Genomic DNA, 18,365 nt, shown 5'->3' with positions numbered 1-18,365 from the left:
AGGATGATCACTTTCTTTTTACCCAAGCACAGCTCCTACTGACTTGAGTGAAAATTCTGTTTGCCTGTGAATCAAAGGATTATTAGATCATCTAGTCCACCTTAGAAGCACACAAAAAAAAAAAAAAAAAAAAAAAAGAAAAGAAGGAAAGAAAGAAGAAAATGTCTTCAAATAAGAAGCTTACCCAGAAGCTGGGCATAAGGAATACATCAAGCCAGTCATCCCTCATGGAAATATGGAGTGGGGATGGATGGCCAAGGGAAAAAAAAATAGCTATTTAAAAAAAGGCAAACTCAAACAACTAAGCATTTCATTACATTAAAACAATCGCTACAAAAAAGGTTGGTACAAAGAATATGTTCAGTCTTGGAAACATTAAGTTTGAGATGCCAATGAAACGTTCAATTAAAAGTGCCTAGTGGCAGAAGATAAAAGGATAAAAGATAAAAGAATCTGTTACTGGGTGTTGAGGTGGACAGTGGAAATAAACACACACACCACACACACAACCACAAAACGGAGGAAGCCTAAAGGTGGAGGGCATCGTAAGAATGAATGTCATGGAAATCAGATGTACCAGCAACAAACACTAACAAGTGAGGTCAAATGAAAATCCAGGTGACTGTGGTGACTCAGAAGCCGAGGGAAGAAATGCTCCAAGGAGAAGCGAGGAATGTACTATTTAAAATGCTGAAGGAAGTCAAGTAAAGTGATCACAGAACCAGCTTTACCGTTTCACAAAGCGATGTTAATAAAACCACATTTGGTGAATTGATAGGTATGAAGGTAGCATTTTCTAGAGCTCAAAAGAGAATGGAAGATGAACAATGATAGAAATTAGAGACAACCAACACTTCGAAGGAGCTTTCCTACAAAGGGAAACAAGAAATGAACTGGTTGGCTAAATGGGGAATGATGAGAAGAGGGGTTTCATGCTAATAGGAATGACCCACAGAGGGGTGACATTGAGGAGGCAGGAGAGAGTGAGGATGCTAAAGCCAGGTCCTCGAGCGAGACACAAGAGAAACTAGCCTCACTCGGGAACACAGGCAATTCATTACAGCCATGAGATGGAAGGAAGACTATGTGGGCCATGCTCTAGAATGTAGGCAATTCAGAGTATGTGGATTGGACACATAGATGCATCTAGCCAGGTTACTGCAAGGACCGCAGATAATCATTATAAAGTTACTGATAGCTGGTAAATGTTTGTAGGTGGTACAAATCAGCTATGTTTATGCACATACTGTTTAATGGGTGCCCCTGCACCCTGCACTCATGGCTATAAGGACCAGAACTTCCAGGGCTCTAGTTTCTAAATACTGTAATTCTTAACCATACACAGTTTTTAACCCACAACCCATACAGAGCAAACTGTCCCAAGCCACACATGAAGCTACGCACAAACCCAACCCATCAGACGTGACTGCCGCCACTTTTCCCAAATGAGCAATTGGCAATAGGAAACTTAAAAAGGGAAAGCCACGCTCCACAGTGAAAAAAATAACTTGAGAAAAAAAATCAGGAAAAGTAAAATCACCACCATTAAAAACCAAGTGCCCTATATGCTTAAAGTACAGAATAAAAATACTATATTAAACAAAAACAAAAACCTTTAAAATGGGTAAAACCATCGAGATGCTCTCATGCTGTGGGCCAAGAGTCTCTCAGCTTGGCCAGTAGTGCTTTGGGGGGCCTGTGTTAGAGGGGTCCCTGGCTGTGCCTACCCACGTTGCTGCACAGGACGTTCGCCCTGCTCCCGAGGGCTCTTGCTCACTCCAAGGGCACCGCTGTACCTGATGTGGCCACGGACCTGAGTTCACGTTCCTCCATCATCGTCTTTGGCTGGTAATACCCACCAGTGTGGCTGGAGATGAGGACACCCCTCTCTCTTCCGGTCTCCTGGAACACCTGGTCAGGGTGTGGTTTTCCTCACGGGCAGCTCAAGGACCTTCTGTCTCAATGTCCTGAGGTTATACTGGGAAGCCATGGCCTAGTGTCTACTACAATGTTCTTGAGGGCCACCCAACAACATTCCCTGTGTCCTCTCTCCTAAAAGCAAAGTGGAAATGTGCTCCCCTGAAATATAATTACTTCCCCTGTAATCTCCCACACTGGAGGGGAAGTGTAAAGGCCAAGGTGAAGGTCCAGCAGGAGGCACATTGGCCTCAGGTACACTCTTCCTCAAGCCGGAAGTCCTGGTGACCACCTCTACACTTGCCTCTTTGCTGTACAGCTCCAAGAGGACCTCAGTGGGTTCTTAATTCATCTTCAGTCTATGGCCAAGGGGCCAGCCCATGAGGTCCACATGCATCAGGCTGGGTCCCTGCATGAGCTTGGCAAGGCCACGCTTGTTCTGGTGCCGAGCACACTGACATCAGAGGTGGTCTGCAGCTCAGCTCCATCATGGCCATGCATTAGATCAGGCTGACCAGCGTAGCTATGATTCTGAGGGGGCAGCTGTTGACAGGTGCTGCTGCAGGCCATGAATGAAGGACACATCCTCTGAGAGGGGCCTAGGAGGGTGTGGTAGATCCAGCTGAGGATGCCCAGGATGCACAGCAGCTGGATGCCTTCCTCCACAGTGGTCCAGAGGCAGAAGAGCATCTGGGTGGTTTGAAAATCCAGAAAGGACTCAGCACTGGTTCTAGGCCACCAACAGCCAGGTGAGCAGCATCTTCCCCTGCCCCATAGGGTTCCTCAGCAGGTGTTGAAGATGGCCAGCCTTTGTCAGTCAATCAGGAACACCAGTTCCCCCAGGATCCAGGAACAAGACCTGGTCCTTCTGGTTGGACCCAGGTGATCATGAGCTTGTTGGGGCTTCCATTTGAAGTGCTGGGAGGTGCCAGGAGCTCAGTGTACATGTAGGACTGACACCCCTACCTCATCTGAGTGAGCTCTAGCTCTCTCCCAGCCACAGTACGCCTCCACAAAGTTGGGAACCCAGGGGATAAAGGAAAGGTGATGCCACAATGTCAAGATGGATACCTGGCCTGGCCAAATCCTAGAGAACCACCCAGATGGGGATGGAGGAAGCACGGCTCTCAGCTTTGATGACGCACCAGCCCTTACAGTCTGCAAAGCGTCACCATCCTCTCTTTTTAATGACAGTCTTTGGAGTCTTATGTCAGCCATGTGCCCCAAGGTAACACAGGCCCTCTCAACCACCTGCTCATATTTAAGTACATGAAGTATTCCAGTGCTTTACTCACATCACATCTTTTCTTCCTCTGGGCATCCCAGGGAATCACCACTAATATAAAGATTCTCTCTTTGTGTTCATATAGCGCTCATAACACACTTCTGTTGTAGCACTTACAACATGTACTGAAGTTTCTGGCCTGGGCGTTTGCTTTCTTTGCTAGACATTGAGAAGAGCTATTATATATCATACATCTTTATATGTCCAGTTGTTAGCTCACTGGTCAGAATATAAAAGTTCAAAAATGCCTGCAAAATTCTACATGTGCAAAAATATATGTACATGGGGTCACACAGATACAGTGGGGATGAATGCTAAAGTCTAGGCAACTGAAATCAGAATTCCTTTCAAGAAGAGAACTGCCTTTATTTAAGAAAATTCTTTGATAAGCAGTTTTTGAATGCAAAATGTGACACTGAGTATTGGAAGGAGAAAAGAAAAAAGGAAATAAAAAATACAGTTAATCAGTTCTCTTTAAGAAATGTGCAAGAAATTCCCAAAATCTTCAGTGAAGTGTGTAATTGACTTAAAGCTGGGTACTAGAGCTTTTGTTTGATTGTGGTTTGTTCTATTGTGTTTCTGCAGAAGTCAAATAAAGTAGCTAAATTCTATATGGGGTCAGAAGAGGAAAAGTATGTATCAGAGAATTACATGGCCTATAAACTAAACTAGAACATTGGTTAAAGAAACTTGGATACAAGGATGAGGAAAGCTGTGAACTTCTCCAATTCCACCTGTAGGAAACATAGCCTTGCTGTTCACCAATCTGATTTCCTCTTCTTTGTGGGCAGATGCTAAACTGCAAGTCTCCAAACACATCTTGTAAGTTTTTTCATGTGATTAAATACCGTCCAAAATTATGTGAACTTTTGGGCCTCATTTGTTCAATGTCAGCTCCTCATGGAGGCCCTATTTGCCACTTGCTTTTGCTGCTGGCTTGATGCAGACACGCACAACACTCTTAAAGAACATATGAGGAACACGATCACTGAAAGATGGAAAGAAACTGGGTTCTTGCATCATATCTGGGGGGACAGGCTCCCACTGTATGGAACACTCAGCTTAGATTTCAGTTAGCAAGAAATAAATTTTTATTTTATCTGGGTCATTACACATTAAGACTCTTTAGGGAGGTTAGCAGATATGCAAGATTTGGGTATTAATGCACATAAAGAATATAGTCAATTAAAAATGAAATTAACCTGTAAAAATGCATTAGGTCCTATGAATATAAGAGGATGCAGTTTTTAGAGGAATCTACACTCTAGTCATGTCAATAGTTCCCAAGTGATCACATTTTGCATTAGCTGGAACCTCAAGAAATTTGATTCATGTTCATTTATGTAAAGAGAATAAAGTCTCTTATTTACTATTGTCAGTGTAGAAATTAAAGTCTTCATCATCTTTAGAATAGCAATCAGCTCAGTGAAACATTAGATTTCTCCATCTTCAACTTTGATGTCTTATTTTATCCTTCATTGTAGGTTTCTAATTTATTTTGCTATGCTAATATATCGAATATGCACTCAATAAACTTTATTAACAATTAGACCCAATTCTCCTTTCCTGTAAAGAGAAGAAACATAATTTTTAATTACTATGATTCAGATACCATGCCAATTAATTCCATATAAATTATATCATATTATTAAGATTATTAAGATTCCACGTGTAACTCCTTTTGAGAGATGAGGTTATATAGGAACCGATGACTAATTTGTCCAACATGACACAAAATTCAAACATAACTCTCTAATCCCACACCCAAGCTCTTTATTTAAGCTCCAGTATCTATCAGTCTCTTCAGTATCTTCAGCTACTATATTTTTCTTACTGTTCTTGAAATTTGTTATTGTTCTCCTAACCATACATATGATTGTCTGATGACATGAAAACCCATATTTTATTTTAGACATCTCATGTCTTTCAAGATCCATATTTCTGTCTTCTAAATATTGATATATGGAAGCTCCCGTGGCATCGCAACCTTACCCCCAAAGTGAATTCATTTTATACACAAATTTTCCACTCCCTGTGCATTTCAGCTTGAATCAGTTGCAAAACCATTCACCTTGTCAATTAAGTGACAAACTTGAAAATCACCCTCAACCCATCTACCTATCTCAATAAATGGTAAGTCCTGGCTCTTAAAGTCTTCCTGGTGTCACCCGTTCATCTAGATCTCCATGTGAGTCAGGATGCCAGTGGGAAACAGGTGGCTCACTAAGTCTGCTTCATTTGGAATGCTGAGTAAAAGCACTGTTTGTCAGACAGGGGACAGGGTTTAGGGAAACCAGCAGAGATGATGTAGTACCCCTGGACTATTCATACTGGAGTTTCCCTTACAACTACTCAGCTTGAAAGGGGATGGAAAGAGTAGTTACCAAAAATCAGAGAAGCTTTTAATATGGAGAGGGTGGCTTGACAGGACATGAGGTCTTTGGGAAAAGAAATGACCCAGAAGGGACACAGCCAGATCAATAATGATATTCAGCTGGCTTGTGCCTATTGTCCAATCCCCTGCCTTTAGCTGAACCCAGAATCTAACTGAGCCTTAGAGGGCAACAGAGTGCAATCCACTTAGCTCAGCCTTCTATGGGAAAGAGCAGGACACAGTGGAGCTGGAGGGCAAATGGGAGATGTGCCTTTGAGTTCTCCCCTCTCTTTTCCTAACTTCTGCCCTAGTCCCTACTTTCACATTCTGGTTTAAACAAAAGTACTCTTTCAAAGTGGGGAATCTGATTTTTATTCTCCATGGCATTAAATTTTGTGGAATCCCTGCATCTTCAGAGATAACTAGAAAAATATTTAGTAATGTATAAAAAAGTCTCTAAAATCTGGCCCCTATTTATTTGTTATACCTGTCACTCTATGGTCTAAAACCATGCTATGTAAACAGCTATGCTATTATAAACCCTCTTCAACACTCTGCTGAAGTCAGTTTCTGGTGAGCTCCCTCTCTCCCTTCCTCTCTCCTTCCCTTCTTCCCCCCCTCCTTTTCTTCCTTCCTTCCATACTTGGCTCAAAATTCATTCCTCTGTGGAACTTCCTTTAGTTTTCAGCAAAAATCAATGCACATCACTCACATTTCTAAATCTTTACACAGGTTAGCACTTGTCTTACTGAAGTGTAGTGTAGGCACATCTGTGAAATCTATACTTTGCACTCCTTGAACTTGGGAATATTCCCTATTATTGTGATATACCTTCTATTCCATACCTATGTTTAGAAATATGATGGTTAGATGAACTAAGAAAAGAAAGACATTGTGGCAACTATTGATGATCCTCTATCTTTCTAAATATGTTTGTTTTCATTTACAAACATATCTGTCTATCTTTGCTATTTTCCTTTTCTTATGGAATCATCTTGTAACAGTGGTGGATGCAAACATAAATTTCAACTGGTTGTGCCTTCTCACTTTGTATTAAAAAGTTAAGGTGCTGTGAATTTAAATGACACGTTCAATGCGATGCACATTTTGATATTTGAATCAAGAGTATAACTGAGTATCTCTGCCTGTTTAATGTGTTCTCCTCTATACCATATTATCTAACTAGATTTCTGTCCTTCCTTGCCCTTCTCCCCTGTTTATGTGTAAGATTTTCCCAGAGCAACTCAGTAACATCCATAGACATTTCTGGAAGCAATCAAGGCAAAAAATTTACTCCTCAAACTTGACATAGTCCCTAAAGATTTTATTTAAAGTTTAGATGACCAAAATAAAACAGAGAAATAACTTGAAAGAAATGAACTTAGAAAAAGCTACAGATAATGAAGATTGAGGACAGCAGGATATGATGGTTTCCTTATTCACTTTATCTGTGGCCTCTTCTGTATCATTCATATTCTTGCAGATTTAGGTGAGGTAGAAAAGGGAAGCTAGTGATAAGCATCTTAATGTGATGGCATCCGTAAAATCTACATGTCACAAGTCATCCAAGAGCTAATTTTCCATTTGAATTATGAACCTCTGTAAATAGGAGACAGAACAAGAAAGCCTGAAATATCTATCACTCCTAACCCTGGCAGATTAAAATGTGCCAACTTCCAACAAAAATAAGTTTTGGTTATGTTCCAAAGTGAATCATTAGATAAAGGGATGATAATATTTTTAAATGCCGTGAATGTAAATATTGATATTGACTGTAATGCATCTTATTGAATTCTAGGATGTATATAGAAATATATGTAAATATTATGTCAAGATCATTGTAACCCTGGGCAACCACACAGTGGGCATCATCTGCCGGCTTTTCTTAGCTACGATGAAAGTCAAAATGCTCAAGGGCCCTGGCAAGGTTGTGATGATTTATGAGACACAGATCTCTTTCAGTACATAGTAAATAAACCAGTGCTTTAGCCTACGTATTTGAAAATATTCAGTATAGATCTGCAGTTGCCAAAACATCTTTATACACTGTTTCCAAAGTGTGATGTATGTATTTATGCATGTCTTGACTGGTTCCAGAAAGGATTAAATGTGATCAAAATACATACTCAACAAATAAAATATAACTTGGCAAGGATGAATGTGAATGCAATGCTGAGTGATACAGAGAGGCGACTGCTTTGATTAAAGGTAGAGGGATATTTTGGTTAAATATCTTCTTTTAATTCACTGGGAATCGGATGTGGAAATAGATTCCCAGAATGTTAGCGTCTAGCTGCGTAAGTGTTTAGTTCAACGTCTTTTATTAGATTTATTTAACATTTTAATTACAAAAAAGAATATATTTCTTGATTTTAACAAGTCTAAAGCAGACTTATAGGAATTGAGAGCCTGTCTTCTCTCCTGTCTCACTCTCCACATATTGTGCTGTGTACAGATGCCTCATCTTATAAAGTATAAAATGTAAGGCAAGAATCAATACAGATGCTATTAGTGGAGATGGAAGATCAGTTACACTGATGTATTCAACACACATTTATTACATGTCTATGGTACACCAGGCTCTCTTTTAGCCTTCTTGCAAAACAGTGGTGGAGAAAAATCAACACATGCTCTGCCTCTGAGAACTGGGAGAGGTAAATACACATTATTAAAATGTACTAACGACTACATAATTGCAGCTCTGAGTGGATGCCATGCAGGAGAATTGCAGGCTATTAATAAAGCTGAGAATCTGACCTTCCCTGAGGATCAGGAAAGATTTCCCTATTTGTAGTTATTTTGAGCTGAGCCTTCATGGGTGAGCAGATCAACTGGGTAAAGAAGACAGTGGGAAAAGGGATGGTGGAAACATCTGAAGGAGGGAAAACAGTATTGCAAAGGCTCTGAAGTTGGAAAGAGATCATTTATGGAAATCCAATTAGAAAAAGACTGCTTAACATAGGGGAATCTAAACCAAGTCAGCATGTTTTAAGTGCGCAGAGACTGTTAGGAAAAGGAGTTGTCAGAAATGTAGGGAAAGAGAAGGTCGTGCAGTAGGAGACAGGATTGTGGGTGTTTTGGTGTTTGCACCTCCTTTTCTGGCTAACCCATTACAGAATTTTATTTAGATAAGATGTGAAATCAAGGCTAATCACGTGCAATAAATAGCAAGACTTTCTTATAACTCCCTCAGAGCCTTCATCTGATTAGGCCCTATATTAAAGTCTTCGATGCGCCCCACATTCGCTAATTACAGTTTTGTTTTTGTTTTTATTTTCTTGTTTTTTTAATCATAAGTAATTACTTAAAACAATATTATTTTTTGCTCCACTGTTTGTTTGAGGCTCAGGGGTAATGCTTCTCTGCGGTGCTAAATGGTGTCTATGTCTACCTAAAGGAAACACCTATTCATTGAGTATAAAAATTATGAAAAATTTTCTCCTTTATATTTGAAAATACTAGAAAAAGAAAGTTTTCCAGTTCTTGGGAAATTTTAGGTACTAAGAGGAATTTCGTGAATGAATGCTCATACTACTTTTTGCCAAGCAAACCTTGTATTCTTTGAAGAATTCAGGAGAAAGAGTTAACCAACAAAACAAATGAAAGGAAAGCAAACAAAAAAAGATAACACAAACTAACAAAAGAGGGGAGAAAAGCTGAGATTAGAGATGACCATATTTATTTTCTTACTCTAAAAATGTGCACATGAAATGAAATAGTTATTTATCCTGCCTTTCTTATACAAACTACATTTCAAATTAATCAAATAGCTTCACTGATGAGGAAAAGGTCTTCTTTATATAGGAACAACAGATCATGAATGAATGATGAATGGTAGAATTGGAAGTTAATTTTTAGCCTCTGGAGAAGTGGGTCTCAACATGTAGTGAAACCCATGGATAAAGGATTAGTGGAGAACCAGATGGTTATAACACGCTATCTGTCTCTCAGCTCACAGGTTATGTGTTCTGGTAGGTAAACTTTACAGGGATCTGGTTGTCTCTGCCTTGAACAGATGATTAGCCCTGGCAACATTATTGGTGGGTTGATCAGCCATTTGGATGCCTTTTGATTTGAAATAATAGGCAGTACACAGCATCACCTGTGAAGTATGAGTGTCAAAGGTATTTGAACGTTATTGTGTCGAAATCTTCATGTCAACTGGACGGCTCTTTTCAACAAGTCAATGTTACAGAAAAATGGAGAATTAAGAGTCATGGCAACAAAATGTAATCTATAATTCTTTGTGTCTTGTTTTAAACAGAAGAATGTACAAAAGACACTTTAGAAAATTAAGCGGATATTCAAATATGGACTGTGAGTTAGACAGTGCTAGGAAATCGGTATTAAAATGTCACTGTGAAACGCATGAGGCCATCCTCAATTTTTAGAGATGTGTATACTGAAGTATTTGTGGATGAAATATCAAGATGTCTGTGACTGTATATAAAATTCTTTAGGAAAAACATCAATTAAGCATATCTAATAATAATAATATTATGAAATATTATTTTTAATGTTTTTTTCATATTTTCTCTTCTCTGTATGTTTGAGGTTTTTCAAAAAAATAAAAAATAAAGGAATTTTCAAGGAATATCTATAACAATTAACTACCTCATAGATATGATGAAAAGTAGGAAAGGAAGAAAGAGAAGATCATGTGTTTAAGGAAAACTTCTCATTGTTTTATAATATGTAAATTTTTTCATAATTCTATCATCCAGAGTTTTAATTAAGCATTTTGAGGTCTGCCCATTGCCACATTTCTGCTTTGTGCTTATGGTCTGATTCTGCCTAACCCTGTTGCATCTTTTCAGCATCAGATGTTATTTTCAGAACTTTCAGTTTCAATTTCTTAACCTAATATTGACCAATGCCCAGATTCTTCATGAATGCCCAGGAAATGGACTCCACCCCTGTTTGCTTCTGTCTGAATATAGAAACTAATTCATTTCATACACGGAAAACAACAGAGAGAAGTAGCTTATGCCAACCCAATTACAGGAAAACTTGCAGACTCTGCTGTAATCTGTGTTCCTGAAGTACAGGCTTCCCTAATACTATGGTTTTACACCCACAGGAAATTGCTCTCACTGTTCCCCATAAATTGCCAAAAGTAGAATCTACGGGTAATTACATTAGCCAAAACCATTCATAAATATTCAATTTTTTACTGATGATAAGCTGAATGTATGAGATTAATTATGCCCACTTCACAGATGCAGAAACGGAGAATCAGAAGTCAACCAACATGCCCAAGGTCAATTTACTAAAAGATATCTGAGCTTGGTTTTTCATTTCAGCTCTTTCTGCCTCCAAAACTAATGCACTTCTTTTTTTTACATATCAGATTCTTGTTAAGAAAATATTTTATTTGCATAATCAAGTATAAGATATCATTCACCATTAGATTACTGATTGCAATATGATTTCCAATACATAGATGAGTCCATTATATTATGTAGCATTTTACCTTTTTCCTGTTACAGCTACATGTTAAGAATAGTTACAGTCTCAGGCTATTGCAGACCTTTATCAGAATGTTTCTAGAACAAGCCTAAAAAATTTAAAAGGGTACAATACTAGTTAAAAAGTATTAAAGAAAGGTTATAACATAGAAAGTCAGCCAGCCAATAAAGCTCAGAAAAGAGAAATATTTATCTGAACAAATCAATAAAATAGTCCTCTGGAAAGACCAGTCACAAAATAGAAAATTTTAAAAAAGGGATGCACTGCAATTGCTGCAGCTTATGCCAAAGAACAATGTTACTACACTAAACTTGAAAATTTAGAAGCAATATGTGTATTACTCAAAAATGTAGCTTATTAAAATTAATTCAAGATCATTATGAAATATTAGTTGCCCTATAGACAGTAAATAAACAATAAACAAACAATAGTAAAGCCCCTCCCCAAGTCCCACACACACACACACACAAAAACACCCAGATGCTGATTCAGTCATTTCAATTGACCTTTATCAAAGAATTAAGAGTTAAATAATTTCAGTCTATACAGCACTTCTATAGAAAAGAAATAGAGCCATTTATCTTCCAGTTATTGGCTGTTAGCTTCAAGAAAACGTAGCCCCATAATTTTAAGTAAACAAACCTAAACACACAATTCTCCAGAGAAGACATACAAATGGCCAATAGGCACATGAAAAAATGCTCAATATCGCTGATTATCGAAGAAATGCAAATCAAAACTACAATCACCTCACATCAGTCAGAATGGCCATCATTCAAAAGTCCACAAACGATAAATGCTAGAGAGGGTGTGGAGAAAAAGGAACCCTCCTACATTGTTGGTGGGAATGGAGTTTGGTGCAGCCATTATGGAAAACAGTATGGAGATTTCTCAAAAGATTAAAAATAGGCTTACCATATGATCCAGCAATCCCACTCCTGGACATATACCTAGGTAAAATTATAACTTAAAAAGACACATGCACTCCAATGTTTACAATAGCCGAGACATGGAAACAACCTAAATGTCCAACAGATGACTGGATAAAGAGGTTGTGGTATATTTATACAATGGAACACTACTCAGCCATTAAAAAAAAGAATAAAATAATGGCATTTGCAGCAACATGGATGGACCTGGAGATTGTCATTCTAAGTGAAGTGAGAAAGAAAAACATCATATGATATCACTTATATGTGGAATCTAAAATAGTGACAAAAATGAATTTATTTACAAAACAGAAACAGACTCACAGATGTAGAAAACAAACTTACGGTTACAGGAGGGAAGGGAGTGGGAAGGGATAAATTGAGAGTTCGAGACTTGCAGATACTAATTATTATACATAAAATAGATAAAAAAAAAGTTTACGCTGTGTAGCCCAGGGAACTATATTCAGTATCTTGCAGTAACCTACAATGAAAAAGAATATGAAAGCAAATATATGTATGTATATATATGACTGAACTATCATGCTATATAACAGAAATTGACACAACATTGTAAACTGTAAACATGGAAAGGAAGAAAGAAAAATTGCAGGCCAATCTCACTCAGGAATATATTTGTTAAAATTTTTGTATCTAGTTTCAAACCAAACCTAGGAATACTAAAAATAAGACATCATGGCCAAGTGAAGTTTAACTCCAGGACCAAACGTATGCAAGACTATATATTTATATATAGAGGTTGGAAGGATAACTAAAATTCAGTGAGAAAATTGTTAAAGTTGGAAAAATGTCAAGAAAACATTTAACAATGGTTGGGAAATGATGAAATGTTGGGTTTGTTAGACAAATATTTTAAATTAGCTACTATAAATATATTCAAGAGCTAAAGAAGATACTAAAGTTTAGACATATTGAAGATTAGAGAAGGGATAAATAAAATGGAATATTTTTAGAAAAGAGACAAATCAATAAAACCAAAAGTATGTTCTTTGAAAAGATCAATAAAGTTGACAAACTGAGCTAGACTGTCAAAGGAAAATAAAATGTAAGACTCAAATTCCAAAATCAAAAAGAATATATGGGACATTGCTACTGATCTCACTGAAATAAAAAGGATTATAAAAGAATACTATGAACCACTGCATAGCAACAAATTAGATAACCTAGATAAATGTAAAAATTTCTAGATCTTCAGAAACTACCAAGACTAACAATATGAAAAAGAAAATAGGAATTTATCTACAACAAGTAAAAACATTGAATTAGTAATTTTAATAGTTTCAACAAGTCCAATTTTAGATCATTTCATTATTAAATTCTAACAAACATTTAAAGAAATAATATTACTGAAATGTCCAACGTTAAAAGGAAAGTATATTTCCTAACTCTTTCTATAAGTCTAATACTAACATCAAAACCAGAACAAGCCAGCATAAGAAAATAATATTACAGAAAATACAGTTGTTTTATGCATCTGAATATAGATGCAGACATTATCAATGAAATACACAATAAATCTAGCAACATATAAAAAGATTATATAACATGACTATATGGCTTTTATCCAAGGAATATAATTTTGATTTAACATCTGAAAATTAGTCAACATAATACACATTATTAATTATAATAAAGAGACAAAAAGCAAATCATGACTCTCTCACAGATGCAGAGAAACATTTGACAAAATCCAACACCCTTTCATTGTAAAAACACTCAACAAATTAGGAAGAGAAAAGAACTCTCTCAATCTGATAAAGGACATCTATGAAAAATGCACAGTTAGCATTATGTTTATATAGTAAAAGCCTAAATGCTTTCCCGTAAAATCAGGAATAAGGTGAAGATGCTCACTTTTATGAAATACTGTACTGGAGGTTCCAGCTAAGACAATTAGACCAGAAAGATAAATATAAGACATTCAGATTAGAAAGAAGATTTAAAGCTATCTTTATTCACAAATGGCATAAATCTTTACATAGAAAATCCTAAGGAACGCACATAAGCACACACACACAAATCTATTGGAACTAATAAACAAGTTTGGCAGGCTTATAGGATACAAGATCAGTATACAAAAATCAACTGTATTTCTACATACCAAGAATGAAAACTCTGAAAAGATAATTATGAAAATTTCATTTATAACAACAGAAAACAATTAATTCCACTAGAATAACTTTATCAAAAGAAATACAAAATTTTACTCTAAAACTATAAAATATTACTGAACAGAATACTTTACTACATAAGACCTAAGTAGATTGAAAGACATCTCTTTGTCATAGATAAGAAGATTTAATATTGTCAAACTTAAAATATTTTCTAAATTGATCTACATATGTAACAAAATCCCCACCAAAATCACAGGTGGCTTTATCTTTTTTTTGCAGAAATTTTTGAGATGAACACACAACCCAAGGATTCTGAATAGACAAAACAGTCTTGAGAAAAGGGACGAAAATTGGAGGACTCACACTTCCCAACTTCACAAGTTACTACTCAGCGCAGTAAGCAAAACTGTGTGGTACTGTCATAAGAATAAATGTATAGACCAATGGAATAAAATTGAGAATCTAGAAATAAATTCTTACATTTATGTTTAACTGATTTTGACAAAGATGCTCAGACAATTCAATGGGGACAGAAGATTTTTCAACAAATGATATTGGGACAACTGGATATCCACATTCAAAGGAATGAGGTTAGACTCTTTAAAACCATATTCAAAAATTTACTCAAAATTGTACCATAGACATAAGTGAAGAACTAAAATTATAAGCCTAATAGAAGAAAATGCAGGAGCTAATCTTTGTGAATTCTGTTTGGCAATGATTTTGTAAATAGGATACCAAAACACAAGCAACACAAATAATAACAAAAATAGATAATTGGATTACACCAACATTAAAACCTTTGTGCTTAAATGACATTGTAAAGAAAGTGAAAATTCAACTCACAGAATGAGAGAAAATGTTTGCAAATTATCTATCTGATAAGGGATTTTATTTTAAATAAATATAAAATAATTTTCCATCTCAATAATAAAAGCAAAATAACCTAATCAAAGAAATAAGTAACTAAGGATTTGAAAAGACATTTTTCCAAAGAAAATATATAAATGGTCAATAAGCATACAAAACATGTATTTAGATAACACAAATCAAAACTACTTCACATTCATTGTCTATGATCAAAAAGACAGGTTGTGAAAAGTGTTGGTAAGGATATGAAGAAACTGATACCCCTGTACATTTCTAATTGGAATGTAAAATGGGGCTGCTTTAGAACACATTTTGGAAGCTCCTTAAAATGTTCGGCATAAAGTTATCATATGACCTAGCAGTTCCGCTCCTCAATAAGCATATGAGAGAAATGCAAACATGTCCACATAAAAAACTTAAATATGAGTGCTTATATTAATTATATTCATAATAGCTCAGATACAGAAACTACCCAAATGTCCCCAAATCTACTGAATGCGTAAACAGTGTTTTCTAATCATACAAGGTAACCTTATTCAACAATATAAATGAAGTGATAATACATGCCACATGTGCAGATGAACCTTAAAAACACTCTGCTATGTGGAAGTCATAAAAAGTCATACATTGTAAGGAAACATTTAAATGACACGTCCACAATAGGCAAATCTATAAGGACAGAAATAAAATTAGTGAATGCTAAGGACAAGAGAGAGGCTTGGATGGGGAATGACTGCTAATTGGTGGTGCCTCTTTTTGTGTGAGGATGAAATTTAAATAGTTGTATGTTAAATAGTGGTGATAGCTGTACAACTGAGTGAATATGCAGATACCTTTAAATTGTACAATTTAAGTGGTTGAATTTTATAGTATGTGAATCGTATCTCAACAAAAATGTTTTTAAAATAAATAAGTAAATCCACTGGCATTTTGTGGAGCCCTGGAAGAGGACAAATTGAATACAGGGGAGTAGCTGGATGAATATTTAGGTAAATTGACATCGGTTTTCTTACAATGATGATACTAAACAAAGGCTAAGTATAAAAGCTAAAATACTCAGTTGATTAATTGGCTATGGGGATGAAGGTTACTATTCTGACTGGCAGCAGTCATATACTTATTAATAAAAAATATTAGTTAACCCTTTAATTATTACATTTATATATATATAATTCCAGCTGATGAGCACAAAATAAGATGTGTAGCAATATTTATAATTGCACACTGTTTCTATTTTCCTTATGAAATATCAACATAGAGTGTTTCTTTGAGTCAAAAAAGTAATATTTGTTCTATCAGAAGATACATACTGAACATATACAATAAAATAGTATTCATCCCTAAAAGAAGGAAATCTTCCCACTTGCAACAACATGGATGGATCTTAAGGGCATTATGCTGAGTAAAATAAGACAGAGAAAGACAAATACCATATGATCTTATTTATATGTGGAAACTTAAAAAAAACTGAACTCATAAATACAGAGAAGAGAGGCAAGGGGTTGGGAGTGGTCAAAATTAACGAAGGTAGAAGGTTGTCAAAGGTACAAACCCGTACAAACTTAGTTATAAAATAAGTAAGTTCTGGGGATGTAATGTACAGCATGGTGAGTATAGTTAATAATTCTATATTGTATATCTGAAAATTACTAAGAGCGTAGGTCTTCAAATTTCTTGTAAAAATATTGTAACTATGTGTGGTGATGGATGTTAACTCAACTTATTGTGATAAGCATTTTAAAATATATACAAATATCAAATCATAATGTTGTACACATGAAACCAATAATGTTATATGGCAATTATACCCCAATTTAAAAAAAAAAAGCTACTGAGAAATATACTACCATTACTGACAGTAACACAATGTAAGGCTACAATTATTTCAAAAGAACGTTTACAAATATTGATATTACTGATAGTAAGTCAAATTTTTTGCTAAGTGACTTTATGCCAAACATGCTTGGAAAAATCTTTGTGCTGATCTCATCTCCAGGCACTACCAATGTTCCACACCCTTGAGGTGGATGTTAACTACGTGTTACCAGCTACACATTACCTCTGAAAAATCCTTCATTACAATTGGGATACCTTCAAAGAAAGGAGAATGGGAATCTAAAACATCTACCATGACAAGCACCAAATGCTACAGAATGCAGCATAAGCACAGGACAAAAGGATTCAATTTCACAGGCAGGGACAAAGCACCGGGAATTGCCACCAGAACATCAAGATGGCGCAGACTGTGCCTCCTTCTCAGGATCCACAGATGATTCAGGAGCACTGTCTCATTAAAGCCTCTTGTAAAAGAATCAACTGGTATGTTTAACTTCTTTTTAGTTGATACGAGCTGCTTATCTTCTTAATTGTAATTGGTTAAAAGTCTTAATCATCCAAGTATATTAATGAAAATTTCTTCTTCTCAGGTCAATTACTACAGTATTCAGGGAGAAGAAATCCAAGAGTTGGCAGCATCAATTTTATAAACCACATGGAGATTATATTTAGCACCATTTTTTCAACTTCAAGTTGTTGTTGCTATTATTATTATGCTATTGTTGTTGTCATTATTATCTTTCCTGAAAATACCTCTGGCAGACTATTATCTATTTTAAGAAATAAGACCTGATGGAAGAACCAAAGGACACACACACACAGACACAGACATACACGCACAAATTACAATAAAAAATAAATCATCGCTCAGTTTCTGTGTATCAGGAACTGTATTAAGTTCTGGATTAAAAATGGCCAGTACCACAGTCATCAAACAACTGAGAGCCTAGCAAGAGAGTTTAATACATAAACAAATATCATATCTTGATGCTGGAGGTGAGCTCGGAAAGTTGCACGAGAAGTGCTGGGCACCTCCCTGTCAGGGGTGATGGTTGTCAGGTAAGGATGCCTAGGGAAGGCAACATCCCAGTCAAACAGCCCATGAATGAGGGGTAGTTAGCTTTAAAGGAGGTGAAGATTAGTGGAAAGGGCATTTCATTAAGTGAAAATAGCATGAACCAAAGTGGAAGGCTGAGCAGTCGAGTGATGTGTGTAGAGAGAAATTTCAAGCAACCCAGCCTTGCAACCTGAAGCAGAGAACAGGGCAGGCAGTACAAGTTGTGTCAATTCATATTCTGAGATTTGTACAGTGGCATCATCTGAATCTTGGTCCCCAAATTCCTAATAATTACTAATGCTGCTGGGCAAATTTTTTAATCATTCTGAGACGACATCTAACTTTGCCTTCAAGTTCCCATTGACTGAACTGCAAATCATGGTCCAAAAGCAGACATTTTGCCATTTCCCACAACAATCTTAGCCAACCCGCAGATGCCATCTACTGAATTACGACCAACAGTGACCCAGACTCTCATCACACTACCAAGTGT

The 18,365-nt window shown here is 36.4% G+C and overlaps 1 long non-coding RNA gene across 1 annotated transcript in view; it reads right to left on the bottom strand.

Annotated features, from left to right (window-relative positions):
• Nucleotides 1-4,269: 4,269 nt before the first annotated feature.
• LOC140689972 (uncharacterized) overlaps nt 4,270-18,365 on the bottom strand; it is a 29,782-nt gene continuing 15,686 nt past the window's right edge. Inside the window, exon 3 of the long non-coding RNA XR_012065120.1 lies at nt 4,270-4,768. This is a non-coding gene — a long non-coding RNA (uncharacterized lncRNA). The remainder of the gene's footprint in view (nt 4,769-18,365) is intronic.

The sequence above is a fragment of the Vicugna pacos genome, chromosome 3 (assembly GCF_048564905.1).
Source record: "Vicugna pacos chromosome 3, VicPac4, whole genome shotgun sequence".
Taxonomy (NCBI): Eukaryota; Metazoa; Chordata; class Mammalia; order Artiodactyla; family Camelidae; genus Vicugna; species Vicugna pacos.
The sequence above is the reverse complement of the archived record's forward strand: the minus strand, read 5'-3'. Positions and strand labels throughout refer to the sequence as shown.